Genomic DNA, 22,409 nt, shown 5'->3' with positions numbered 1-22,409 from the left:
TCTCGACATGCCCCACACCACTGGACACCTAGAAATTTTACTGAGGTGGAAGGCCCCTGTATTTTTGTTGGATTTATCTCCCATCCTCTGACACGCAAATGCCTTACCAGTAAATCTAGAGTAGTTGCTACTTCTTGCTCACTAGGTCCAATCAACATGATATCATCAATATAATGGACCAGTGTGATGTCTTGTGGGAGGGAGAAACGATCAAGGTCTCTGTGAACAAGATTATGACATAGGGCTGGAGAGTTGATATACCCCTGAGGTAGGACAGTGAAAGTATATTGCTGACCTTGCCAGCTGAAAGCAAACTGTTTCTGGTGGTCCTTACTAATAGCTATTGAGAAAAAAGCATTTGCCAGATCAATAGCTGCATACCAGGTACCAGGGGATGTATTGATTTGCTCAAGCAATGATACTACATCTGGAACAGCAGCTGCAATTGGAGTTACCACCTGGTTGAGTTTACGATAATCCACTGTCATTCTCCAAGACCCATCTGTTTTCTGCACAGGCCAAATAGGAGAGTTGAATGGGGATGTGGTGGGAATCACCACCCCTGCATCTTTCAAGCCCTTAAGAGTGGCAGTAATCTCTGCAATCCCTCCAGGAATACAGTATTGCTTTTGATTTACTATTTTGCTTGGTAGGGGCAGTTCTAGTGGCTTCCACTTGGCCTTTCCCACCATAATAGCCCTCACTGCACGAGTTAGAGAACCAACGCGGGGATTCTGCCAGTTGCTCAGTATGTCTATGCCAATTATACATTCCGGAACTGGGGAAATAACTACAGGATGGGTCCGGGGGCCCACTGGACCCACTGTGAGACGGACCTGAGCTAAAACTCCATTGATCACCTGGCCTCCATAAGCCCCCATTCTGACTGGTGGTCCAGAGTGACGTTTTGGGTCCCCTGGAATTAATGTCACTTCTGAACCAGTGTCTAATAATCCCCGAAATATCTGATCATTTCCTTTTCCCCAATGCACAGTTACCCTGGTAAAAGGCCGTCGGTCTCCTTGGGGAAGACTTAGAGGAAGGTTAACAGTATAAATTTGTGGCAGTGTAACAGGTTTCTTCCCCATAGGGACCTGGCCCCCCCTTCATTCAAGGGGCTCAGGGTCTGTAAACTGTTTCAAGTCTGGAAATTGGTTAAGGGGCCGTGACTCTGTGTTTTTGTAATTCAGGTTAGACTTCTGTTCCCTTGACCTAGAACTCTTTTGTTTATACAGCTCCAACAAGAATTTAGTAGGCTGCCCTTCTATTGTATTTCTAGGCACCCCATGATTTACTAGCCAATGCCACAAATCTCTGCGTGTCATATAATTTTGATGCCTCCTTTGAGTTTGTTGTCTATTATAATACCCACGTCTACCCTGTCTTTGGTGATTAAGTGCTGCCACCTGGCTTCTGCCAACTCGGGATCCTGTCATCCCCATTGTGTTTAAGGATTCCAGCTCAGTGACAGCAGTTCCTACAGTAATATCTGACCTACAGAGAAGTGCAACCACAGAGCTCTTGAGGGATGATGGTGCTAGTCTCACAAACTTATTTCTCACTGTTCTGGTAAAAGGTGCATCCTCTGGATATTCCTGGGGTGTAAGAGCAGGCTTTGCATGATAAATCCACTCTAACATCCCAATCTCTCTTAGCCTCTGGATCCCCTCATCTACATTATACCAGGGCAGTTCTGGCATTTCAACCTCAGGTAATGTTGGCCACCTTTTGATCCATGTTTCAACCAACCACCCAAACAAGCTGTTAACACCTTTTCTAACTGCTCTAGCTATAACACTGAATGCAGAATCTCTGCTTAGTGGGCCCATATCAATAAATTCAGCCTGATCCAGCCTTATATTCCTCCCACCATTATCCCACACTCTTAAAATCCATTGCCACACATATTCCCCTGATTTCTGTCGATATAAATTGGAAAACTCACACAGTTCTTTTGGAGTATAACGTACCTCCTCATGTGTGATACTTTGTACCTCACCTTTAGGGGTCTGTTGGGACTTTAGTCTAGTTATAGGTCTAGAAGAAATGAGGGGTGGTGGGGGTGGGTCATGAAAAGAATTAGAAATATCTTCCAAGCCATTTGCTTCAGGGCTTTCATTTGCAGTTTCATCTGGTGAAACAGGATTAATAACTCTAGGGCTAATCCCTTCAGGAGGAGGTTGGGTGGCCAATTCCTCAAGGCAGGCAGGAGGTGGGGCGGCTATGTCCTCAAGGCAGATTATTACAGGGTTATCTAAAGAAGGCTCAGCATGGTCTAGGGTTTCAACCTCACCCCCAACATCATTATCAATCCATATGTCACCATCCCATTTTTCAGGGTCCCACTCCTTTCCAATCAATGCCCTCACTTTAACGGCAGACACCATGCAAGACTGAGATTTCAGTTTACGTTGTAAGTTGCTACTCTAACAATAAGATTCTGAGTCTGATTTTCAGAGATCTCAAGTCTACGGCTACAGGAAATAAAATTTTCCTTCAGGATACTCATAGAAACCTCTACATCTTTCAGACGGCACTTAAGCTTCTTGTTTGAAGCCTTAAGCCCATCCCTTTCACCCTTTAATGTAGACAGTGTATCTAACAACAACCAACCAACATCTCTATAACTCTTATTCCTACAAAACTCTGTAAAGGTGTCAAAAACATTATCCCCCAGAGTCTGGCTTCGTACAAGCAAAGCATTAGGAGAATCGAATGATGATATTTTGACTATCTCCTTTGCCAACTCAGTCCATGGATTGGGAGTGTCATTCTGATTACGGGAATCAGAGTCCTTAGTGTCTCTGAGCCCAGTCAGAGTAGAAAACCATTCATAAAAACCCATTTTTAAGATTCTGTTCCTTAAGAACCACTCCTGGTACCAAGATGTATTAGTTAGGTTCTCTAGAGAAACAGAACCAACAGGGAACACTTGCAAATATAAAATTTATGAAAGTGTCTCACGTGACCGTAGGAACACAGAGTCCAAAATCCACAGGGCAGGCTGCGAAGCCGATGACTCCAATGGATGGCCTGGACGAACTCCACAGGAGAGGCTCACCAGCCAAAGCAGGAATGCAACCTGTCTCCTCTGAGTCCTCCTTAAAAGGCTTCCCATGATTGGATTTAGCATCACTAATTGCAGAAGACACTCCCCTTTGGCTGATTACAAATGGAATCAGCTGTGGATGTAGCTGACGTGATTATGACCTAATCCTGTGAAATGTCCTCATTTCAACAGACAGGCCAGCGCTTGCCCAATCAGATGAACAGGTACCACAACTTGGCCAAGTTGACACCTGTCCCTAACCATGACAAGTGGGATAGAAAGATCAAAGGTGATGGGTAGAGTTATATAGAGAAGGTAGGGCTTAGTAAACGAAATAAGAAATAATGGGGATAATTTCCCCAAAATTTAACAAAAGACATGGATACATATCCAAGATGTTCTGCAAACTCCAAACAGGATAAACCCAAACAGACCACACCTGTTATAATCAAATATGTTATATTCGAACTATTGAAGCCAAATAGGAATTGTAAAAGCTATGTAACAAAAGCAACATGTCAATACAAGGGAGCCTCAGCAAGATTAAGTATTGCTTTCCCTTTGGAAACCGTGAGATAAGAAGGCAGTGGGAAGACATATTTAATTTAAACTAGTGAAAGCAAAATATCACCAAGCAAAAATTCTGTATCAAGTAATTGTCTTTCAAAAATGAGGGTAGGTTCGATCAGTGAGCGGAAAAGTATTTGCAAAGTTCCCTTCGGGGAATGGTGAATACGGGGAGAAATTCAGCTTCCCCAAATTGAATTCTTAATATTCTCACAAGCAGTGTGGACAACCAAAGCTATAGGCTGAGCCCCCAGTCTTGGGGTTTATTCATATGAAACTTAACCCCACAAAGGATAGTTCAAGCCTACTTAAAATTTAGGTCTAAGAGTCACCCCCAAGAGAACTTCTTTTGTTGCTCAGATGTGGCCTCTCTCTCTCCAGGCAACACAACAAGCAAACTTACCACCCTCCCCTTATCTGCATGGGACATGACTCCCAGGGGTGTGGACCTTCCTGGTAACGTGGGACAGAAATCCTAGAATGAGCTGAGACTCAGCGTCAAGGGATTGAAGAGAATCTTTTCCCCCAAAAGGGGGGAAGAGTGAAATGAGACCAAGTGTCAATGGCTGAGAAATTCCAAACAGAGTTGAGAGGTTATCCTGGAAGTTATTCTCATGCATTAAGTAGTTAACACCTTGTTAGTCAAGATGTAATGGAGGGGCTTGGGGTAACTGCCTGAAAATGTACAGCTGTGTTCCAGTAGCCATGTTTCTTGAAGATGATTGTATAATGATATAGCTTTCACAATGTGACTGTGTGACTGTGGAAACCTTGTGTCTGATGCTCCTTTTATCTACCTTGCCCACAGAGGAGTAGAATATATGGAATAAAAATAAATAATAGGGGGAATAAATGTTAAAATAAATTTAATTTGAAATGCTAGTGATCAATGAAAGGGAGGGGTAAGGGGTATGGTACGTATAAATTTTTTTCTATTTTCGTTTTATTTATTTTCCTGAATAGATGCAAATTTTCCAAGAAATGATCACGATGATGAATATGCAACCATGTGATGATATTGTGAATTACTGATTATATATGTAGAACGGAATGATCAAAATAGGAATGTTTGCACTTGTTAGGTGTTTTTTGGTATTTTAAAAAATAAAATAAAATCAAGCACCCCATAAAAAAAAAAAAAAAGATATTGGGTAACTGGAATGAAGGAATGCAGATTGCGCAACAGGACTGATTGTAAAAACTCACAAATGGATACCACAATACTACCTAACTAACAATTATGTTAGAACACTGAATGAAGCTGAATGTGAGAATGATAGAGGGAGGAGAGCTGGGGACACAAATGAAATCAGAAAGATTAATGATAAAGACTGAGATGTTATAAACTAGCATGTATAATGATAGTGACTAAATGTACAAATTTAAAAATGTTTTTGTATGAGGAAAAACAAAGGAATGTCAATAATTCAGGGTGTTGAAAACAGATGGTATTAATATTTTAAAACTTTAACTTACATGTAAGACTAAAGCAAAAATGTTTATTTGATACAAAATTTGTATTTTGACTACTGCATTTCTTATTATAACTTTTGTGGAATGCTTAATAGAACTCCATAAGTACATGGAACCTTGCACAGTCATTAGATTTTGTAGGTTTGTCCACAGTGATGCCCCAATAAATCCCAGAGTGATTTGAACAGTGAGTAAAAAAGTATTTGCAAAGTCCCCTTGAGGGAATGGTGAGAAAGGGGTAAAATTCAACTTCCCCAAGTGGAGAATTTTTTATTAATTTTTTTAAAAATATAACAAACAAAAAACATTCTTAACGTACCATTCCGTTCTACATATATATAATCAGTACTCATAATATCACAAAATTACATAATTGCATATTCATCATCGTGATCATTTCTTAGAATATTTGCATCAATTCAGAAAAAGAAATAAAAAGACAACAGAAAAAAATTCATACATACCATACCCCTTACCCCTCCCTTTCACTGATCACTAGCATTTCAATCTACTAAATTTATTTTAATATTTGTTCCCCCTATTATTTATTTTTATTCCATTATGTTATACTCATCTGTTGATAAGGTAGATAAAAGGCGCATCAGTCACAAGGTTTTCACAATCACACAGTTACATTGTGAAAGCTCTATCATTATACAGTCATCTTCAAGAAACATGACTACTGGAACACAGCTCTGCAGTTTCAGGCAGTTCCCTCCAGTCTCTCCATAACATCTTGACTAACAAGGTGATGTCTATTTACTGTTTAAGAATAACCTCCAGGTCCCCCAGGGGGAATGCTGAGAAATGGGGAAAATTCAACTTCCCCAATGGAGAATTCTTATTCTCACAGGCAATGGGGACAGCCAAAGCAATAGGTCAAACCTCCAATCTTGGGGTTTGTTCATACGAAACTTATTCCTGCAAAGGATAGGCTAAGGCTACTTAAAATTAGGCCTAAGAGTCACCCCCAAGCTCCAGCCAACACAATAAGCAAACTCAACTCCCTTCCCCTGTCTACATGGGACATGACTCCCAGGGGTACGGACCTTCCTGGCAACATGGCACAGAAATCCTAGAATGAGCTGGGACTCAGCATCAAGGGATTGAGAAAACCTTCTCGACCAAAAGGGGGAAGAGTAAAATAAGACAACATAAAGTGTCAATGGCTGAGAGATTCCAAACAGAGTCAAGTGGTTATCATGGAGGTTATTCTTATGCATTAAATAGATATCACCTTGTTAGTCAAGAAGTACTGGAGAGGCTGGAGGGAACTGCCTGAAAATGTAGAGCTGTGTTCCAGTAGCCATGTTTCTTGAAGATGATTGTATAATAACATAGCTTTTGCAATATAACTCTGATTGTGAAAACCTGTGTCTGATGCTTCTTTTATCTACTTTATCAACAGACGAGTAAAACATATGGAATAAAAATAAACAACAGGGGGAACAAATGTTAAAATAAATTCAGATTGAAATGCTAGTTATCAGTGAAAGGGAGGGATAAGGGGTATGGTATATGTGAACTTTTTTCTGTTCTCTTTTTATTTCTTTTTCTGAATTGATGCAAATGTTTTAAGAAATGATCATAATGATGAATATGCAACTATGTGATGATATTGTGAATTACTGATTATATCTGTAGAATGGAATGATCATATGTTAAGAATGTTTTTATTTGCTGTTATATATATATTTTAATTGATAAAAAAGTTACCTATGATATCATTTGTATTAATTTACTGTTTGGGAATTTGGGTAATGTGGCCAAATTACATACTCTCATGTTAAATTTGGTATTACTGTTATGTAATCATATACTTTTATATCAGACAAAACTTGATAAATCTTCAATTCTTACTGTAGATCAGATGAACTAAAATATCTTAATATAGTCTCTTAATTCTCATTTTTCACATCTCTGCATGAAACATTTGAATACTAGGGATTCAACTTTTACAAATATACAAATATTTCACAACTGATTCATAAAAATGCAGTAAATCCAGAATTAAGTTATTTCAAGACAGCTGTATCATCTCTAGCTATAATATAACTACAAGCTTAACATATAAATATTGAATTTCTTAAATATTTCAGATCCACAGTATTTCATTTTATTCTTTAACTTTATCCATGAATTCAGAACATGAAGTCCTGATTTTTAAAAAGCATAATAGTTTTATTCTAATGGGCATCCTTATTACTTGTACTCTCATGCCAAGGGCAATTTTTTGGGGGGTGGGGAGGAGTGCATGGTCTGAGAATCGAACCCGGGTCTCCCACATGAAAGGCAAGCATTCTACCACTGAACCACCCGCACACCTGGCAATTTTTTTTTTTTCAGTTTGCTACCTAAAGAATGCATTTATCAACACAGATGTCATGCCATCCACTTAAACATTAGCACATCTGTCACTTACACAAGAGGCCGTTTTATTCAAGTACCAAATATAAAATTCCTTAAAATGAAATATCCTACCACTATCATGAAGAAAACATTTATTACCTTCTTCCTTCTCATCAGTCTACATATGAAGACCTACATAACTGCTCTGTACATCTAGTTTAATCTCAAAAAAAAAACCCCAGAAAAGCTGCTTCTAAGTACTCCTAGAGACTGCACGTTCCATCCTGTAAGTAACAACTCCTGAATAATGTTATTCTCAAAAACAATGTACTCACTGCCTCCATTTTCTCACTGAACATCTCTTTAACTTTCTTCAGTCTGGTTTCCATCCTAGACTCATATAAGAGTAGGAAAAATGCTAGTCCCAAAGTCACCATTGATATCTTGTCTATCTTTCTTCTGTTCTTATTCTTCCACCAGTCTCTGGCATTCATCACATTTTTTAACTTCCTTCCCTCGTTGTCTTAAACATTACACCATCCCAGTTCTTTTTTGTCCTCAAACCCCGAGCAACACCACTTCCTTCTCCCACCCTGTGCTGGTTTAAGAGGATGTATGCCCCCTAGAAAAGCCATATTTTAATCAAAATTCCATTTCATAAAAGTAGAATAATCCCTACTCAATACTGTATGTTTGAAACTGTAATCAGATCATCTCCCTGGACGATGTGATTTAGTCAAGAGTGGTTGTTAAACTGGATTAGGTGATGACATGTCTCCACCCGTTTGGGTGGGTCTTGTTTGGTTTATCGGAGTCCTACAGAAGAGGAAACGTTTTGGAGATGGGAGATTCAGAGAGAGCAGCACCACAAAGCAGAGAGTTCACGAGCCAGTGATCGTTGGAAATGAAGAAGGAAAACACCTCCCGGGGAGCTTCATGAAACCAGAAGCCAGGAAAGAAAGCTAGCAGATGACACCATGTTCGCCATGTGCCTTTCCAGATGACAGAGAAACTCTTATTGTGTTCACCATGTGCCCTTCCACTTGAGAGAGGAACCCTCAACTTCATCGGCCTTCTTGAACCAAGATGAGAGAGGAACCCTGACCGTGTGGCATTCCAGCAGCTAGCAAACTAGAACACACCTTAAAATATAAAATTGTTTGATCCTTGAGCATGTTCTCCCCACAGAAATTTTATGCTCTGTGACATTAGTAATTACCTCTAATTTAAAAAGAAAAACTAAAGTCCTTGTGTCTCTGCAGGGATTTAGTTCACATCTAACTACATATTGGATATCTGCACCTATGAAACAACTCATCTGAAACCACCTTATTTGAAGACGTTCAAAATTTTCTAAGTGTCCAATAAGATTTTTCAAGTATCCCAAGAGCTCAAAACCTTTAAGCCATTCTTTCAGTGCCACCATTTCTTTTTATACCCATTTAGTAATAAACAACTTAAGGTCTTATATTCTTATATCTGTGCCTTCCTTCCCATTCTCCCTGTCATCAACTTGGTACAAGTACCTGAATTAAGAGATATCATTTGATCAGTTGGTGGAAGGGGTAAGGGGTATGGTATGTATGAACTTTTTTTCTGTTTTCTTTTTATTTCTTTTTCTGAACTGATGCAAATGTTCTAAGAAATGATCATGATGATGAATATGCAACTACATGATGAAAAAAAGAATATTTATATTGTATGTTGATTGGTTCTATTAATAAAAAAAGAAAGAGAAAAGAAAAGAGACATCATTTGGACAGCCAAAACTTCCTCCTGATCTAAGAGTAAATCAGATAATCCTCAAACCTTATATAATACTAATTTTGATCTATCAATCTGACACATATATAACCAACCAATTATGAGATACCTTCTATCTACAATATCATTAACTGTCTCCACCTGCTTCATTGAAACTTTAGGTCCTTCTTTATTTCTTTTCTGAACTACCTTATTTGTGAAACTGATTGCAAAGCAGACATTTCAATCTTCTAGAACACTGCTAAAATCAATCAGCTTCTGTTCAACTCCTCAATAAAATAAAAACTTTTGGGGGTGCAAGGATAATTAATGATAGAATTTTCACCTGCCATGCAGGAGACCCATGTCTGAGTCCCAGCCCATACACTTTCCAAAAACAAACAAACAAACAAAAGAAAGAAAAAACAAACAAAAATTCAACAAATGGTGCTACAATAACAGGATACTCACATGGAAAAAGAATGAAATGTGACCCCTACCATATAGCATACAAAAAAAGAAAAAGACTTTTATTCCTTTCTGATCCCTACATATTAGTCAAACTGGCCTTGCCATTCTCCCAAATTGCACCTGTTTTTTTGCCTCCACCTTTCACAGATAGGTTTTCTCAACAGCATACTGGTCACATCCCCCATTTTCTCATTTTCTGTTTCACAATGTGAGAATTACTTTCTACCTGATATCCAGGGCCTTTTAAGGTCACTTAGCAATATACTAAACAGTCCTACTAAACAGCAGCTTGAGTTTAGAGGTGTAATTTTATAGCCTTCTTCTGTCTTTTTTTCTCACTGTGAGGTATCAATTGTCACTCCTCACTGCCTGTTCCTAACCATACATCACAGGATGTATCTAAACTGCCAGAGGATTTGGTGAGACCAGCTCACCAGCTGATTAGAACAACTAGTAAAATCATACTAAAAAACGGAAGGAAAGCCAGGAAACTCAAATTCAACCACATTTCTGACTAAACCCCAACATACAAAATAGACTAAAGTGAAATGAGTCTAGTTGAACTAGTTCTAAGACCCAACCTATGCATCTGTCCCTCATTTCCCATCCATTACAAAACTTCAGCCTTATGTACAACATATGTTAATTTTCCTTCCTACTGCTTACAGATGGTTTGAATTATCAGCTAGAAATTTGCTGTGATCCCAGGTAGCAGAATTTCAAATTGGTAAAGAGGTACAGTATTGTGACCAAGAGCACAGGTTTGGAAGTCAGAACTGGATTCCACAAATTACTAGACAGATAAACTCGGCCAACCTCTCTCTCAAACCTGTGCAGAGTATCAAAAAAGACAACATAGCTCAAATGCATAGCCTAGATCCTAATACCTACATCAATGGTGGTGATCACAAGGTACATTGGCCACTTTTTTGTTGTTGAATTTATTTCAAAATACTGAGTCCATTTATCCCAAAATTTTTAAATAACCTTACTGAGAGATGATTTAAATATCATAAAATTCACCTGTTTTAAGCATTTAATGATTTTTGGTAAATTTATCAAGTTGTACAATTAACACCACAATCCAGATTTAAAACATTTTTATCACCCCTAAAAGATTCATATACTGATCATTTCTTTGTTCCATACTGGCTAGCCTGTTAGACTACCCAAGTTTGCTGAAGATTTGCTAGCTATATCTCATTACAGCTGGGGTTTTCTGGTCCAGTGATATAAACACTAGAATTACTAAGCATAGAACAATTAAATAGCTTAAGTTGTCTTAAGAAATGAAAACTCTTCTGTAGCAATAAAATATTAAGTGGACTATTTTAACTAAAAAAAAAAAATGTTTTATTCCTGAGCCCACCACCTGGCTTATTCCAAAATGTACAGGAATATTTTTCCACTATTATCTTAACACTTCTAATTGTAAGGAATTTTAAAAGTACTAATACACTGAAGAACCAAAGCTAAGAGCTTTCATGAGGTCATTTGGAAGTCAAAGAAATAGTTCACCAAGTAGTCAATATTATACCACAAGATTTCTAATTTAACTTCTGATTTCTACCTTAATCAGGAAATTTCTAATTAAACAAGAACTTGACTGGAGGAAAAGAATTGAGATATTCAGTAAGCAACTATTAAAAATTTGATCCAAAGAAAATGATTAATGTGTCTGCCTTGCATTAAGAACAGTTTCAGCTGGAGAGGATGCGGAGAAAGAGGCACACTTATCCACTGTTGGTGGGAATGTCAAATGGTGCAACCACTGTGGAAGGCAGTTTGGCGGTTCCTCAAAAAACTGAATATAGAATTGCCATACGACCCAGCAATACCATTGCTAGGTATCTACTCAAAGGACTTAAGGGCAAAGACACAAACGGACATTTGCACACCAAGTTTATAGCAGCATTATTTACAATTGCAAAGAGATGGAAACAGCCAAAATGTCCATCAACAGACAAGTGGCTAAACAAACTGTGGTATATATATACGATGGAGTATTATGCAGCTTTAAGACAGAATAAACTTATGAAGCATGTAATAACATGGATGGACCTAGAGAACATTATGCTGAGTGAGTCTAGCCAAAAACTAAAGGACAAATACTGTATGGTCCCACTGATGTGAACTGACATTCGAGAATAAACTTGGAATATGTCATTGGTAACAGAGACCAGCAGGAGTTAGAAACAGGGTAAGACAATGGGTAATTGGAGCTGAAGGGATACAGACTGTGCAACAAGACTAGATACAAAAACTCAAAAATGGACAGCACAATACTACCTAATTGTAATGTAATTTTGTTAAAACACTGAATGAAGCTGCATCTGAGCTATAGTTTTTGTTTGTTTGTGTCTTTCGTTTTTTTTCTTTTTCCTTTTTTTATATGTATATACTTTTTTCTCTATATTAGCATTCTATATCTTTTTCTGTTGTTTTGCTAGTTCTTTTCTTAAATCGATGTAAATGTACTAAGAAATGATGATCATACATCTATGTGATGATATTAAGAATTACTGATTGCATATGTAGAATGGAATGATTTCTAAATGTTGTGTTAATTTCTTTTTTTATTTAATTAATAAAAAAAAAGAACAGTTTCATGGATTTTGTTGGTTTGTCCAGAGTGATGTCCCAATAAATCCCAGAGTGATTTGAACAGTGAATAAAAAAGTATTCACAAAGTTCCCTTCAGAGAATGGTGAGAAAGGAGGAAAATTCAACTTTCCCAAGTTGAATTCGTGATATTCTCACAAGCAGTGTGGACAACCAAAGCTATAGGCTGAGCCCCCAGGCTTGGGATTTGTTCATATGAAACCTAACCCCACAAAGGATAGGTCAAGCCTACTTTAAATTAGGCCTAAGAGTCACCCCCAAAAGTACCTCTTTCGTGGCTCAGATGTGGCCTCTCTCTCCAGCCAACACAACAAGCAAACTCACCACCCTCCCCCTGTCTACGTGAGACAGGACTCCCAGCGGTGTGAACCTTCCTGGCAACGGGGACAGAAATCCTAGAATGAGCTGAGACTCACCATCAAGGGATTGAGAAAAACCCTAGAATGAGCTGAGACTCAGCATCAAGGGATTGAGAAAACCTTCTCAATCAAAAGGGGGAAGAGCGAAATGAGACAAAATAAAGAGTCAATGGCTGAGAGATTCCAAACAGAGTGGAGAGGTTACCCTTGAGGTTAATCTTACGCATTAAATAGATATCACCTTGTTAGTCAAGATGTAACAGAGAGGCTGGAGGGAACTGTCTGAAAATATGGAGCTGTGTTCCAGTAGCCATGTTTCTTGAAGATGATTGTATAATGACATAGCTTTCATGATGTGAGATTATGAAGACCTAGTGTCTGATGCTCTTTTTATCTACCCTGTCAAAAGACGAGTAGAACATATGGAATAAAAATAAATAATAGGGGAAACAAATGTTAAAATAAATTTAGTTTGAAATGCTAGTGATCAATGAAAGGGAGGGTTCTGTTTTCTTTTTATTTCTTTTTCTGAATGGATGCAAATGTTCTAAGAAATGAGTATGATGATGAATATGCAATTGTCATGATATTGTGAATTACTGATTATATATGTAGAATGGAATGATCAAAAGTTAAGAATGTTTGCATTTGGTGTTTTTTGGTATTTCAAAAAAATTTTAATAAAAAAAGAACAGTTTCATGAAGAGCAAATACAGATGGCTCAAAAGCACATTTTCATTAATAAAAACTCATTTTCATTAACTATAATGGAAATACAGATCAAGACTACAATGAGATACCACCTCATACCTATAAGAATGGCTGCTGTTAAACAAACAGGAAACTACAAATGCTGGAGAGGATTTGGAGAAATTGGGACACTCATCCACTGCTAATGGGTATGTATAACGGTACATATGCTAAGACAGTTTGGAGGTTCCAAACTAAACTAAATATCAAGTTGTCCTATGACCCAGCAATAGCACTACTACTCAGTATATACCCAGAAGAGCTGAAATCAGTGACACAAATAGACATTTGCATACTGATGTCCACAGCAGCATTATTCAATTACCAAAAGTAGGAAACAATCCAAGTGCCCATCAACAGATATAGGGGATTTAGAGATATGTAGAAACTAGAGGTGGGTGAACAGTTAGCTAATGAGATTGAACTGAAATGTAAGGGAACAGGGACTAGTGGATCTTTAAGTAATACTACCATATTGAAGGTGAACGTGATTCAAAAGGGGTATACAGGCCTATGGGTCTCACTGATTAACACTACAAATATAAATAAGTTCTTGCATGAACTACTTCAAAGGTATGATTCTTGTACAAAGAGTGTTTAAGTTCAGGGGATGGGGGAAAACTGCTGTTGCATGCTATGGGATATGTTTAGCAGGAAAATATCAGCAGTACCACAGCAACACCAAGGGTAAATAATGGGGGGAGGCACAAGAGTTAACGGGAGGTTTAGATTTCCTATTTGGTGAGGGTGTGTTTACTGGTTATCTTTCTCTTGGGAACAGTGAAAGTATCTACAATTCAGAGTGTTCATGAACTGTGGACTTTGGACATTATACACGATGCCTAATGAATGCAGGTGGCTGAAGGATGCATTGACTGAGAAGTAGATTGCAAATGATGGTATATACATATAATTGAATACTGTGCTGGAACAAAGTTGTGAGGCATGCAACATTGTGAATGAACCTGTGGGACATCTGTTGAGGCAAAATAAACCAGAGTCAAAAGAGAAGAAGAAAAAAAAAGTTTCATTTGTGGCAAAGGAGATTGATGGTGGCCAGGGGATGGAAGGGCAGGGGAACGGGAAGCAACTGCTTAATGGGTACTGGGTTTCTTCTGAGTGACGAAAATGTTCTGGAATTAGAGAGGAAGTAGTTGCGCAAGATTGACAACATGCTAAATGTCACTGAACTGTTTATTTTAAAAATGGTTAGTTTTATGTTATGTGAATTTCACTTCAATAAAAAAGAATAATTTTGTTTCTCTTTTACCAACTGCTACAAATAAACTATCAATCAAGGCCAAACAAAAGATATAATTATCACACAGTAATCAAAATTACAGCAAATTCTAATAAAACCAAATTATGAATACAGAAACAAATTATGAACACTTTTGTTAATGTGTTTTAACAAAAGAAACAATTACAACTGCAGGGATTTGGCCATACTTGATTTCATAGGAAGAATTCAGGAAAGAAGGATCAACCTCCCCACCAGTTCAAGGAAACCTTGCTGAACCTCCCTCAATTCATAGGATTTTCCTCAATCACTTCCATCAGGTTCCTACAGCACTTGATTTAAACTGTGTCCAAATTCCCCACTAGAATATAAACATTCAAAGGACATGGACTGTGTATCACTTATCTTCTGTATCCCTAGAATGGAAGAGTCCCTGCCAAGAAGCAGCAATATATCTTTATTCAAGTGAATACCTGTAGAATAGCATATATCATTTAAAACAAAAATCATCACTCAGGCCTAATCTGGATTAGCCTAAATTCTGAGCTTTTCACAGATATAACCAAAAGCCATGAAACTATACTACCTAAAAGTTCTTATAAAATTGAATAGCTTGGTCTCGTTTCCTTTCAAAAGGACCTTTCATCAGTTTCAAAACCTGGAGTCTTCACCTTCAATCTTTCCAAAACCCCCCAAAATCACACATTTCCTACAATAAACTAAAATTTTACTTAACATTTGATGAGAATTATCTGAAATAATAACAGCAGTTAGTCTCTTGTTTATCAGATGAGCTGACTGGCAGTTATGTCTAATAAGTGAAAAAATAGTGACTTAGGAAATGTATTATTCAGGGAAAATACATAAATACAGAAGACACCTTGCGGACAACTGGGAAAATCTGAATGTGGATTTATATCAGATATTAAATCATTCATTTTCATAGGAATGATAATATTTCGTTAACTATGGTTATATGCAAGACAAGTTCTTTATTCTTAGGAAATGCTTGCTGAAATATTTAGGGTTAAATATCAACATATTTGTTCTTGCTTTCAAAACATTCAGTCAAAAGATAACATGCGTATATATAGTGAGAAGAGTGACTGGTGGCAAAACATTAGTGATTCTAAGTAAAGAGTATATACACATGTTTATTATACTCTTCTTTCAATTTTTATTTTAAAGATGTGAAGAAAAAAGAACCAAAAAGCAAAAAGGAGAAAATCAAGAAAGAACAAGACAGAAGACAAATGTGATGGGCAGAAATACATCATAATTGCAATAAACATAAATGGGCTCTGTTCCAATTGAAAGCTGGCAGGTTGGATTACCACAGCAAAATCCAGCCATATGGTGTTCATAAAATACGTATCTAAGACATTTCCCCAGAATTGGAAAAACTAAAATATAAGGCAATCCTAAGTAGTGTCAAGGAACTGTTCTCTATTCAGTCTGAAAGATTTTAAGTCCATTGCCTAAGATATCTACTATATATAATGAATTAAACTTCTTTCCTAGGCATCTACAGAACATAACCCTTGTTATATACCATCCCAGAGAGAAATGAGAAAATAGTCACTCCATCTTCTGTGTTCTATGATTCAGATTAACAGCCCAGTTGAGAATGAATGTACAACACCAAAAAACAGTTTAACGTTACCTAGTTAAATTACACACACCCTACACACAATCCAAAAATTCCATTCCTAGTTTTATTTTTAAGAAACTGGGGTTTGATATTTTGCAGGGCAGGGGAGAAGTGTGTTTATCAGGAGACTAGTACAATTTGTAATAGCAAAAGTGGAAATGAAACAAATATTCATCAACAAAAAAATAGATAAAAATGTTGTACAGCCTTACAATAGAATTACGAAACTTCTGAAAATGACTGATAGCTATCAAGAATTAAAACTGAAGGCAAGTGCCTGAAACTGCACAGCTGTGTTCTAGTGGTCATGTTTCTTGAAGATGATTGTATAACGATATAGCTTTCGCAAGGTGACCATGTGAAAGAGAAAACCTTGTGTCTGATGCTCCTTTTCTCTACAGTACGGACAGATGAGTAAAAAAATATGGATAAGAAATAAAAAAATAATAGGAGGAACAAAGGTTAAAATAAATTGAGTAGATTGAAATACTAGTAGTTGATGAAAGGGAACGGTAAGGGGTATGGCGTGTACTGAGCTTTTCTTTTTTCTTTCTTTTGCTGGAGTGATGCAAATGTTCAAAAAAGAGATGATCATGGTGATGAATACACAACTATGTGATATGTGAGCCACTGACTGTAACTATGTCAAGAATGTTTGTATGCCAAGAATGTATACTTGTTCATTGTTTATAATAAAAATTTTTTTCAATTTTTTAAAATATTTTTTAAAAAATAAATAAAAGGCAGAACAAAGATTAAAATAAATTGAGTAGATTGAAATACTACAGGTCAATGAAAGGGAATGGTAAGGGGTATGGCATGTATGAGTTTTTTCTTTTTTCTTCCATTTGCTGGAGATGCAAATATTCAAAAAAATGATCCTGGTGATGAATACACAATTACGTGACGATATTGTAAGCCACTGATTGTAACCATGTCAAGAATGTATGTTTCTATGTTGTTTATAAAAAAAACTTAAAAAATAAGATAAAATAAAAATTAAAAAACTGATGACAGCACAATTTTATAATTGTACTATAAACTTCAGTCCATGGTTTAACTTAGGGTTCAATGTTTGTGCAATACAGTACTATGGTGCTTTTTTTTTAAATTTTTACTCTGTAACCATCTATACAATAACATTCTCCCTTTTAACCGCATTCAGATATATATTTTCGTGCTGTTAATTCACAATGTTGTGCTACCATCACCACTGTCCGTTACCAACAACATTTCCATCATTCCAAATAGCAACCCTGTACACTTTAAGACCTAAATTCCCATCTCTGTGGTATACAGAAAAAAATACAATCAATGCAAGCTAGGGTCTACAGTTAACAGTAACATTGTAATATGCTCCCACTAAATGTAACAAAGGCAACATGCCAAAACTAAATGTCCATAAGACGCTGGGGGGTGGGGGGATATGGAGGAGGGATATGGGATTCTTTGCAGAAGAAAAGGAAATGTCCTCATATAGATTGTGGTAGCAAAGGCATGGCTATGTGATTATAGCAGGAACCACTGACTTTTTTTTACTGAGGCTGGATTGTATCCTGTGTGAATAAAACTGTTTAAAAATTAACAGAAGGCGGTGCGACAGTGGCTCAGTGGCAGAATTCTCACCTGCCATGCCAGAGACTTGGGTTCAATTCCCAGTGCCTGCCTATGTCATAAAAAAAAAAGAATTAACAGAAATGGGATGCAAGGGTAGTTCAGTGGTAGAATTATTGCCTGCCGTGTGGAAGACCCAGGTATAATTTCCAGCCCATGCACTTTCCAAACAAACAAGCAAAAAAAAACAAATGAAAAACCAAACAAACAAAAATTCAACAAATGGTGCTACAATAAGGGGATACTCACATGGAAAAAGAATGAAATGTAACCCCCATCACACAGCATACAAAAAAAATGAACAGAGAGATACAAGTGCTGGAGAAAGTGTGGAGAAAAAGATGTACCTATTCTCACTGTTGGTAGGGAAGGTGAGAGGTATAGCCTCTCTGAAGGACAGTGTGGTGGTTCCACAGGAGGCTAGGGGTGGACTGCCATATGATCCTGAAACCCCACTGCTAGGTGTACACTTGGAAGAACCGAAAGAAGGGACACGAATGGACACTTGCACACTGGCGGTTATCATGGCAGTGGTCACGATCTGCAATGGATGACGGCGGCCTAAGAGTATATCAACTGAGGAGTGGAAGGGGGAATTGCAGTGTATACATACAACTGACTACTGAGCAGCTGCAAGACAGAATGAAGTTGTGAGGCATGAACTAGTGAATAAACCTTAAGGGCAGTGTGTTGAATGAAAGGTCAGAAACAAGACAAATATTATCATGTCTCACTCATATGGAATAATACACAAATTCAGTGAATTTAAGTTGAGAGCACGGGTTATCAGGTTGAGACCTATTGTAAAGGTTCCTAGATAGTAAACTCTTACAACAGTCACATCTATTATGGAGTTATTTCTAAATGCTGAAATGCTGAGCTCTTTGTGTATAACCTGGTCATTCCCTCAAACTTCAGATATTTGTGTGATACCTGAAACTCAGTTAGAGCTCTGAAGCTACTAAAGTCAGCAGTACCCCATTCAGCAACTGTTTAAAAAGGTGAAAAAGGGATCAGACTCCGAGTAGAGATATGAATGAAGCTGATCTGGATAGGACTAGGATTTAAGGGTAAAGAATGATAGCATCCATATTTCAAAACTTCAACTACTGTGTAAGACCAAAGGGAGATTTGTTTATTTGGTGCAAAACTTATATTTTGGCTAGTGCATTAACTAACTTGTATGGTGAGTTTATTTGAACACCATAATTACATGGGATTTTGAATAGGGCATGAGATCTTGTTGGCTTGTCCAGGTTAGTGTGATGTCCCAATATATCCCAGTGTAATCTGGGCAGAGAATAAAAAAGTATTTGCATAGTCCCCTCAGGGAACTTGGGGGGAAAGAGGAAATACTCAGCTTCCCCATCTGGGGAATTCCTGATATTCTTGCAAGCAGTAGGGACAACCAAATCAATAGGCTGAGCACTCAATCTTGGGGTTTGCTGCTATGGAACTTATTCCTGCAAAGGATAGGCTAAGCCACATATAATTAGGCCTAAGAGTGACCCCCAGAGTACCTCTTTCATTGTTCAGATGTGGCCTCTCTCTAAGCCAACTGGGCATCCTTTTTTAGTTTATGGTGTATCGGAGTGGCTAGAGTACCTGAAACGATTGAGCTATGCTCCAGTAGCCTTGATTCTTGAAGACAACTGTATAAAAACATAACTTTTACAATGTGACTGTACAATTGTGAAAACCTTGTATCTGATGTTCCCTTTATCCAGGGTATGCAGATGAGTAAAAAAACATGGAGACAAAATAAATAAATAATTTTTTTACAAGTTTTGATTATAATTTATAACTTTTGCTCATTTATACTTTAAATTTATAGAGTGATTACATGTAGGATAAATCTACATTCTATACTACTGAAATGAACATACGAAATAAAAACATTAAACAAAAAGATCAGTATGTATGCACAATATGAAAAAGTATGCACTTTTTTTATGTATGAGCTTTATGCAAGTAAAAAGCTTAAGGATTTATACTAAAGTCATATAATAAATCATAATACGTGTGAAACCATAATATAATGCCTTTTATTTCCTTTTTCATTTTTTCAAATATTTCAAAATGCACATGTATTACCTCTTACTTTCGTAACTGTAAATAACAGAGAAAACAAAAAATTTGAGTAATGCTGTTACATACTTATTTCCTAATGTATTCTCCTTAGTACATCTCTAACTTCCCAGGTAAAGTAAGTGCCAATCAGCCTGACCCAAAAACCAACCCTAAAATGGAAATTTATAAATTTAGGAAAAATCTGGTTTGACCAGGAAAATGATTTAAAGTTAGGTCTGTCAATAAATTTAAAGCCAATCCTTTGTCTTAGACCCTATTTTAGTTAAATTTCTATTTATTCAAAGTCCACTTACTCTTACCTAATGATCTGATAGTGCTAAACACTTATCAAATGAAAAAATCCTTCAAAGAGTGCACAGTCCAGTCAGGAAGATACACATAATACATGCAGCACTACATACTTTGCTGAAGCCTATAAAACTGCAAAATTATTGTAGGTTTTGCTTGCTTGGAAAGTAGCAAGTTATTGTGGCACATAGGGTCATAAGATTAATCGCCAAAGAAACTGGGGCCCTACAACTTCCTCAGCTGAGAATGAGTGATTAATGTGTTTCTGTATAGAGGGTGGAGGGAGAGAAGAGAGGAGAATAAAAGAAAGAAGATACAGAAAAGAGAAAAAGAGAAAGAGGGAGAAAGACACTATTAACAAGAAGCAACTCTGAGCTCTAAGTCTTCACAGATAAAATACCCAGGTCTGATGTGATAAGAAGATTGAGACTATATGTAAAAAATATTTCAGTAATTAGTAAAGTACTAAGCATTATTAGATGATGTATGTAAGGTGTAACTTTAAATGAGAATGTCTTTGTGACAACTTACCTAAAAACAGGCTGATAATACAGTATACTAATATCAAGAAACAGAGCAAAAGTCCTAAATACAAATGAAATTTTCTCCTGTATAAATAATCTGAAAATATTCTCACAATGAAAAAAATTTTAAGTTTTAGACACAACCATTTGTCCTATTAACTTTTAGAGTTCCAAATGAATAAAAACACACATCATAACAACTTTTTAAAGTAGAGCCTTTCCTCAGCTTAAATTTAACACTTATTCCTTAATCCAAACCCTATTTCATACATTAAATCCGAATTGTTAACTGGATTCCAATCCAATTAAGCCCATCATCCCAGTATGAAAATAAGTTTTTAAAAACAAAACATGTTTAACACACAGGCTGTCAGCCAGAAATTCACAAACCCTGGTCTTCAATGCCAACGCCAAGAAATTTCTTTTCTTAAAAAAGTACAGGACATGCAGCATCTTTGGGAGAAACATTGTCAAGGAAACGCAAAAAAAAGTTTTAAAAATATCAGGTTAAGTGGTTTACATTATAATTGTCAAAGCAAGCCTAGAAAATTGGTTCTTTGACTTGAAAAAAAAAAAAGATTCCATCCCATTCCTAAATACTTATTTGATAGTTGGGTCAAAATTCTTTCACAACCCACCACATGGTTCCCTGGTGACATTCCCCACAGGTCCTTCCTCTCTGCCTTCCTTCAGACTACATCTCCATTTTCTTTATTGGAAAAAAAGAAATGGAAAGGAAACACAGCTGCTTCTAAGATCTATCAGATATCCTCCACCTCACCAGTCAACATCAATAACACTTACCTTTTAAAGGACGCTACATTTACTCAAATTAACAACTAAGGACTGATACTTGCTGATAAACCAGGTTACTTCACAAGGAGAAATTTAAAAACTAAGATTTGTTTAAGAACAGAGGAACTTCACAACCTTTGAATTCATGCAGAATGCTTCTCTAGAGCAAATTTTAACAAGTCAGCATTTCAGGAAAAAAAGGACTAGGGATCAACATTCCAAGGATAACACTTTAAATGTAAAGGTTTCACTTCGGACAAATTCAAACCTTCAAACCAGGTTTATACTTTTTACCTACAGGTCATACTGGAGGGTGGGGGAAATCTTGACCAGTTCCCACCAAAATGCAATTGCATATCTGAAATACAGGCAATAAAACCAAACTTCTCCCTGTTAATAAAAGCAACTCAGTATATTACCAAGAGAGGCACTCCTGGTGAGCACTACATTGGCTACACTAGTTACCAGGAAACCGAAGCAAAGGTGTTACTGTTGTTACAGGCTTGTTCCAAAGGCAGTTCCATGTGACTACTGCTGGTCCAACCCACAGTTAAAGAGAGAGAGGCCAGAGGAAACCAGAGCAGCAGGAAACAGGCAGGAGGGGCAATTAACACAGCCCTTTTCCACGGCCCCATTCTCTTCCATGCCACCACTTTCAACCATATTTCAATCAAAACAAAACCTCCCTTCTCTGAACCACTTAATAATTATTGAGGATCAGAGGCAACAGGGAAGCAAACAGGGAAAACAGAGCTGAGGGAAACAAGTTGGAAGGGGATGTGGAGAATCACTTATCCCATGTGTAAACTAGACGTAAGGAGTT

The 22,409-nt window shown here is 37.1% G+C and overlaps 1 protein-coding gene across 7 annotated transcripts in view; it reads right to left on the bottom strand.

The window, feature by feature from the left end:
• The window catches only part of UBAP2 (ubiquitin associated protein 2), a 169,616-nt gene that overhangs the window by 145,228 nt on the left and 1,979 nt on the right, over window positions 1-22,409 (bottom strand). The window lies entirely within an intron of this gene.

This window comes from Tamandua tetradactyla, chromosome 2 (assembly GCF_023851605.1).
Source record: "Tamandua tetradactyla isolate mTamTet1 chromosome 2, mTamTet1.pri, whole genome shotgun sequence".
NCBI classification, from domain to species: domain Eukaryota; kingdom Metazoa; phylum Chordata; class Mammalia; order Pilosa; family Myrmecophagidae; genus Tamandua; species Tamandua tetradactyla.
Note: the sequence above shows the minus strand (reverse complement) of the source record. Positions and strands in the feature narration are given on the sequence as shown.